At 44.8% G+C, this 6144-nt stretch overlaps 1 protein-coding gene across 1 annotated transcript in view; it reads right to left on the bottom strand.

Moving 5' to 3' along the window:
* ITGB6 (integrin subunit beta 6) overlaps positions 1–6144 on the bottom strand; it is a 99858-nt gene that overhangs the window by 59519 nt on the left and 34195 nt on the right.

Genomic DNA, 6144 nt, shown 5'->3' with positions numbered 1-6144 from the left:
GGTGAGTCTGCTAGCACGCCGCCATAAACCGGAAGTCCCGGCTTAGCCTTTTTAAAAACTGTCTATATCTGTACATGCTTGGCTTTGAGTTTCATTCCTGACAATGACCATGGAAGGGTATCAATAGTGACTTGTATTAAAGCAACCTATTCTTATGAATCCTTGTGGACTGCAACTGCTCTATTGAACTTGGCATACAGTCACCCCGTCCCGCACCCAGGTCTCGGTCATGCACACCAGGTCTATCTTCTGTTCCAACAGGAAGTCCTGAAGCACCATGGTCTTATTGTTTATTGACCTGGTGTCACACAGCACCAATGTTGGAGGGAGGTTATCTATCCTAGCCCCTCTGCCAACAACCTTCGGGATGGGTCGCAGGCTGGAAGGGTGCCGAGCCGTTCTGTTTCTCCACATCCTTCCCTTGACTCTCTGCCTGGACCCACCACTATACTTTCCCTGCCCCAGGAGCACTGGAATCTGTTGCCCAGGCATCGCTGCACCATCAGTCTTCGCGTGAGCCTCAGACCACTGGCGGGCTGAGTGAAACGCTCTCCCTATATACATGCTGGGAGCAAGCTACCGCTCCTGGTGCTGATAAGACCAATTATCCACCTGCCCTACTATATAAACATTCAATATCCTATGATGATTGCTACTAATTTCAATCAAATCCCCAGCAGTAGTTAAATAAAGCCGGAGACAACCTATCCTAACCACTAATACTGATTTATGCCACTTCCACACATATACCCAGGGGCATAGCTTCAGAGGGTAACCTTGTTGGTCTACTGGAGTCAAATCTAACCAGTGGTTTAGGATCTACTTCTCTATAGTATGATTTCTCATTGCTGGGAATTTTGTCTGGCTATCAGAACCACCAAGGGATTGAGTGGGTAGGTCTTTGTCATCTATTACTTTACCTGTTGATGGGAAAGACCCACCCTGATTCCATCGTCTGCGATATTTACACATGCAAAAACAGTAACTAAACCCCTTGCCTCTCTCTGAGTCTGTGAGAAACAGGACAATGTAGGTTGACTTGGGGCATAATTGGGTGGTAGGCTCTTTGCGTGTCCAGTGCTCATTTTGATAATCCTACTGGACCTGCCAGCTTTTGATACCATTGAGCACAGTATCCTTCTGGACTGCCTATCTGGGCTGGGATTGGAAGGTGCTGTTCTGCAGTGGTTCTGGTCCTACCTGGAGGGTGGGCTTCAGAAGGTGTTGCTGGGAGACTCCTGCTCAGCCCCTTGGCCTTTGGCCTGTGGGGTCCTTCAAGGTTCTATGCTCTTTCACATCTACATGAAACTCAGCTCTAGCTTGTGCTTCCAGATGATCCAGGGGAGATTGTAGAAACCCTGAACTGGTGCCTGGAAGTAGTATAGACAGGGCTTTTTTGTAGAAAAAGCCCAGCAGGAACTCATCAGCATAATAGGCCACACCCAACAGCAGAAACTCATTAGCATATTAGGCCACACCCATGACAGACAGCTCATTAGCATAATAGGCCACACCCCATGCATTCCCTTGGCTTTCTCGGGTGCCCTGTGGCTGTGGGGAGCCTGGGCAAGCCCCCACCCTTGAAGGGAAGGCAGTTTAAAATGCCTTCCCTTGGCTTGCCTGGGCGCCCCACGGCTTGCAGGGAGCCCGGGCAAGCCAGCCTTTGGACACGCCAGGGAAGGGATGGGGAGGCATTTAAATGCCTCCCCGATCCTTCCAGGGGGCCCCTGGCCCACCTACCTTGGAGTCGCCGGGGGGGGGGTTTCGCTCTCCAGGCCTTCCCTCTGTAGCCACGCATGCAGAGGTTTTGGTTGTAGTGGGTGTGGCCAACTCTGAAGCCAGACGGAACTCCGTTCCTGTGCGTTCCTGCCCCAAAATAGCCCTGAGTATAGAAGTAAAGGTAAAGGTTCCCTTGCTTGAAAGCCAGTCGAATCCGACTCTAGGGTTGCGATGCTCATCTCCGTGCTCATCTCCCAGCTGCTCAACTGTTTCTCATGAACCATCATGAGCCACCACGAATTGCACCAAAATTCATGGTAGTTCATCCTGGTTCTTCAGTTCACAAACTTCAGTTTGCAAACCCCGAACAAGCCAAACTTCATGAAAAACTTTAGTTTGTCAGTCGGTTTATGCCCATCCCTACTACAGACATTGCTCTCCTTGCTGAGAAGTGGATAGGTCTTATAATAAGCAAGAACTACTTGGATTTATGCTTCGGCCCTGAATCTCCAGTTTACTGGATTATTTCCAATTGATTTTCTGCAGTTTATGCAACAATATTCTTCTTGCCATTTCAGTTAAATCGGTAATTGTAAATATCACTCCTGGGAGTTTGTGAAGTTGCTGAAGATCTATGAAATCCTGTCTGCAAAACAGATCTGATCAATCTTGTAATCCGACCCACGGAGAGGAGTGGCAGTTCTTTGAAAAGGAGTGTCTTCCCATCTCCAATTTTCACACTTTAAAAAAAGCTTCTCATAAACCCTGTAGCATCTGTTGTCTATCTTAATTTTCATTTTCATTTTGCAATCCGATAAACATGTGCTCTCTGTGACTGCTGCTAGGTCACCCTAGAATATGTACATTGTGCTAGATAAAACATAGTCAACCGTGCAGTTCAAAGGAAATGGAATATTGCTTCCCTGAACTACTCAGCTATTCTAGTGATTCAGCCACAGAAATCACTACCTGACTAACATCTCATCATTTGCCATGTTAATCATAGAGTTTTGATGTCAGGTCTTGGACATCCTGTTTTCCCCTCCTTTTACTGTCACCAATATCCATCATTTAGAGCTGCTTTACTTTCATTTTTACTGATACATATATATACCTCTGGTTGGATCATATCAGCTTTTCCACTGATGCAGCAAGGGAGAGCTCACCTACTTCTCCTCCTCATTGCAGTCCTGTACTGGGTACCTTTTTGTCAGTCTGGACCCCTAGAGCCCCACATAACATTTGGAGTGCAAGGAGGCCCTTCCCTCTCTTGAATGAGCAGAAAACCTGGAAAGATACCAGTTACAGTTTTAGTGTAATTTAATTATATATCATTGATACTGCACATTGCTTTAAACACTGTAACTTGCTTTAGGGCTATAGTAGTGGAAGGAAGGGTTTAACCCATACCTTAAATAAATATTCTTAACACCCATCTCTACTGCAACTGTTTTATGCTCTTGTCCTAACTATAGAAGAGTTGGGGGCAGCCATATAATTATTTTTCAGTTGCATATATATCTAAAGTGAGCTTGCTGGTGCTTCACGGAGAATAAATATCATCAAAAACAATTACATAATCTGATAACCGTGCTTCCCAAATGCTGAGAAACCCTACCTTTTCTGACTATATATATACACATTCTTGTAGCCACTATGTTCGAGTATGTTTTACTCTGCTGGTCTATGGCCATAATAAATGATTGACTTCTTTTCTGGATTAAAACTTGGAGCACTCTTCACTGTTACATTCCAAAATGTTTACTTTTACATTATATTTGACAATTAACTATCTCATAATTACTCACCAGTTCCCACGTGAATCTCTAGTCTAATGGTGCCAATTGACAAAAGGATCCAAGTCTAGGATTCAAGCAGAGACACAATAGGCATCTCCTCTGGGCAATTTCCCTGTGCCTCTTTACTGGAAGGAACTGAATATTTCAGTTATTCGCACCTTATACAGATATACATGTACCCATACCACATCATAACAGAACCTGACTTGAAGAATGCAAAGTCTAAGCAGTAGATCATACAGAGACACTGCACATTTTGGAGATTATTAGCCTATGTACAGGGGCAGTCTTGTCATTGGGCAACAGAGGCAGCTGCCCTGGGCCCTGTTCTGGGGGGACCCCTGCTCAATCATGCCCCTGACCCCCTGGAGGGGGAGAAAGTAGGAAAAAACCAGGCTCCCACCCATATTGTCCAGGACTTGGGCAGCCACCTCAACAGAAGCCGCTTGTGCCTGGTCCTTCTGGGGTTCGGGTAGCCAGTTTCCAGTGATGGCTCTCACCCACCTCATATGAAGTGAAGGCTGCTCCCATTTGGCTCTGGCAGGGGGAGGTAGGGGCCCCCAGTGTGGGGTAGCGCTGATTCTGGAGCCCTATCCTGGACTTTTACCCAGGGCCCCAGAATCCGTAAAATTACCTCTGCCAATATACTGTGTATGTATGTCAAAGGCACAACTTTCAACTATGCTGAATCAGGCTCCACTTAAAACCTCTTTGTCCCTGGTCCCCACTGCCCATGCAAATTCACCTCTCCACCCTAAACGTTAGGTCAAGTGCAAACTAGTTGCTTAGTTTCAATGCTATTAGTTTTTTTAAATCCCCTTTTATATTTATCTTGTTTTCGTACAGTCAGACTTTCTTGACTTACCGACAGAGGACTGAATGATTGGAGCTGAGCCCTGCAGATAATATTTCTCTCGAGGCATTCTGGCTTTATAGAAATGGTAGGAACATGAGTCAGGGGTAAAAGTCATGCTAAGTATCATGTCACTCAGCAGGGCATTTAGAGGGGATAGTCCCTGCAACTCAGTATTGCCTAGCATGCATAAATAGTGCAGCCCTAAAAGGGCAACATATTGCCTAGCATGCATAAATAGTGCAGCCCAAAAAGGGCAACATATCAGTGATAATTATCCTGTCTACTACAAATCAATACCAACAACAATAACAAAAAGTGTTGGAGGTCTCCAACTAGAAAGCACAAACCTGTTGAGATGAGATCAGATGACACCAGACAAAACTATGTCCTGGAGATCCTGGTTATTTAAAAAGCATTTCCTTTCTACAGTGCATGAAGCTTTCTTAACAAGCACTATCTTATTTTATTCATTGATGTAATGTCACTCAAAAGAGCACAGTTACTGATCAGAAATAAAGACCGCTTTGCAGTTCTGAAACCGAAGATGCTGGGGTATTATGGGCACAACCCATCCACATTAAGCAATTTTAAGTCCCATTGGTTTCATATGCTTAATTTTGTGACTGTTTATGAGATTAAAGTGTGCTTAACATGGGTCATATGATATTGTATTCATTTTATATGTGGCACTTCACAGAGTTTTATAAGCAAAAACTAGGAAAGCCCCTATCTGCCCAGAGGTTACAATCTATGAGAAAGACTGCAGGGCAAGGAGAGACAGAGAGAAGCACAGTAATGGATTCATGTTATTTAATGCATTTTTTGAGGAGAATTTTGAACTAAAAGTGAGGTGACACCATGTACATCCAAAGGGTGACATGGCAAATATATAAATATAGAAATGCATTCCAAAACAAGGGAATATTATATTATCAGTTTAGCAAATATACATTCCCTCATTTCGAATTTTCTTTTGCGCTTGTAATTGGTCATCACCTCATAAGTAAACCCAGGCCCATAGCCAGGATTTTTTGGTTTGGGGAGCATTAAAATTTTTAACGGGAGCAGTTAAATTACAGTTAATAAAATTAATCTGAATGCCTGTCTTCAAAGGGGGAGGATCCGAGCCTGTTTCTAGCCCTTCCTTTCAAGGGACAGGGCAGCGAGTGAGGCAGTTCCTAGGATAAAAACAGCTCAGAGAGCATTTAATCACCTTCAGAAGGCATTTAAATGCCTTTTGAGTTCTCTTCCACAGGGCAAGAAATCTTAAAAGGGCACGCAAGAGTGGCACCTTCAATACCTCTCCAATAATCCCCCTTTCTGCTAGTTCAGTCCTGCTGAGGTATACCACCTAGGTCATGGTGAGGTTTTCAAAGGCATCCCCATGAACCTTTGGGAAACATGCAAAAGGGGGGGATTGTTGGAGATGTATTAAAGGTGCCACACTTGAATGCCCTTCTAAGCTTTCTTGCCTGTGGAAGGGAACTAAAAAGGCATGTAAATGCTTTCTGAAGGCGATTAAATGACCTCTGAGAGCCAGTCTGGTGTAGTGCTTAAGTGCGCGGGCTCTAATCTGGGAGAACCGGATTTGATTCCCCACTCCTCCACCTGTACCTGGCTGAATGACCTTGGGCAAGCCGTAGTTCTGACAAGAGCTGTCTTTGAAAGGGCAGTTCTTGAAAGAGCTCTCTCAGCCTCAACTACCACACAGGGTGTCTGTTGTGGGGAGGGGAAGGGAAAGGAGCTTGTAAGCCACTCTGAGACTCTGAG

The sequence above is a fragment of the Gekko japonicus genome, unplaced genomic scaffold, assembly GCF_001447785.1.
Source record: "Gekko japonicus isolate JY-2015 unplaced genomic scaffold, Gekko_japonicus_V1.1 scaffold590, whole genome shotgun sequence".
NCBI lineage: Eukaryota > Metazoa > Chordata > Lepidosauria > Squamata > Gekkonidae > Gekko > Gekko japonicus.
This window is presented reverse-complemented; position numbering and strand designations above follow the sequence as displayed.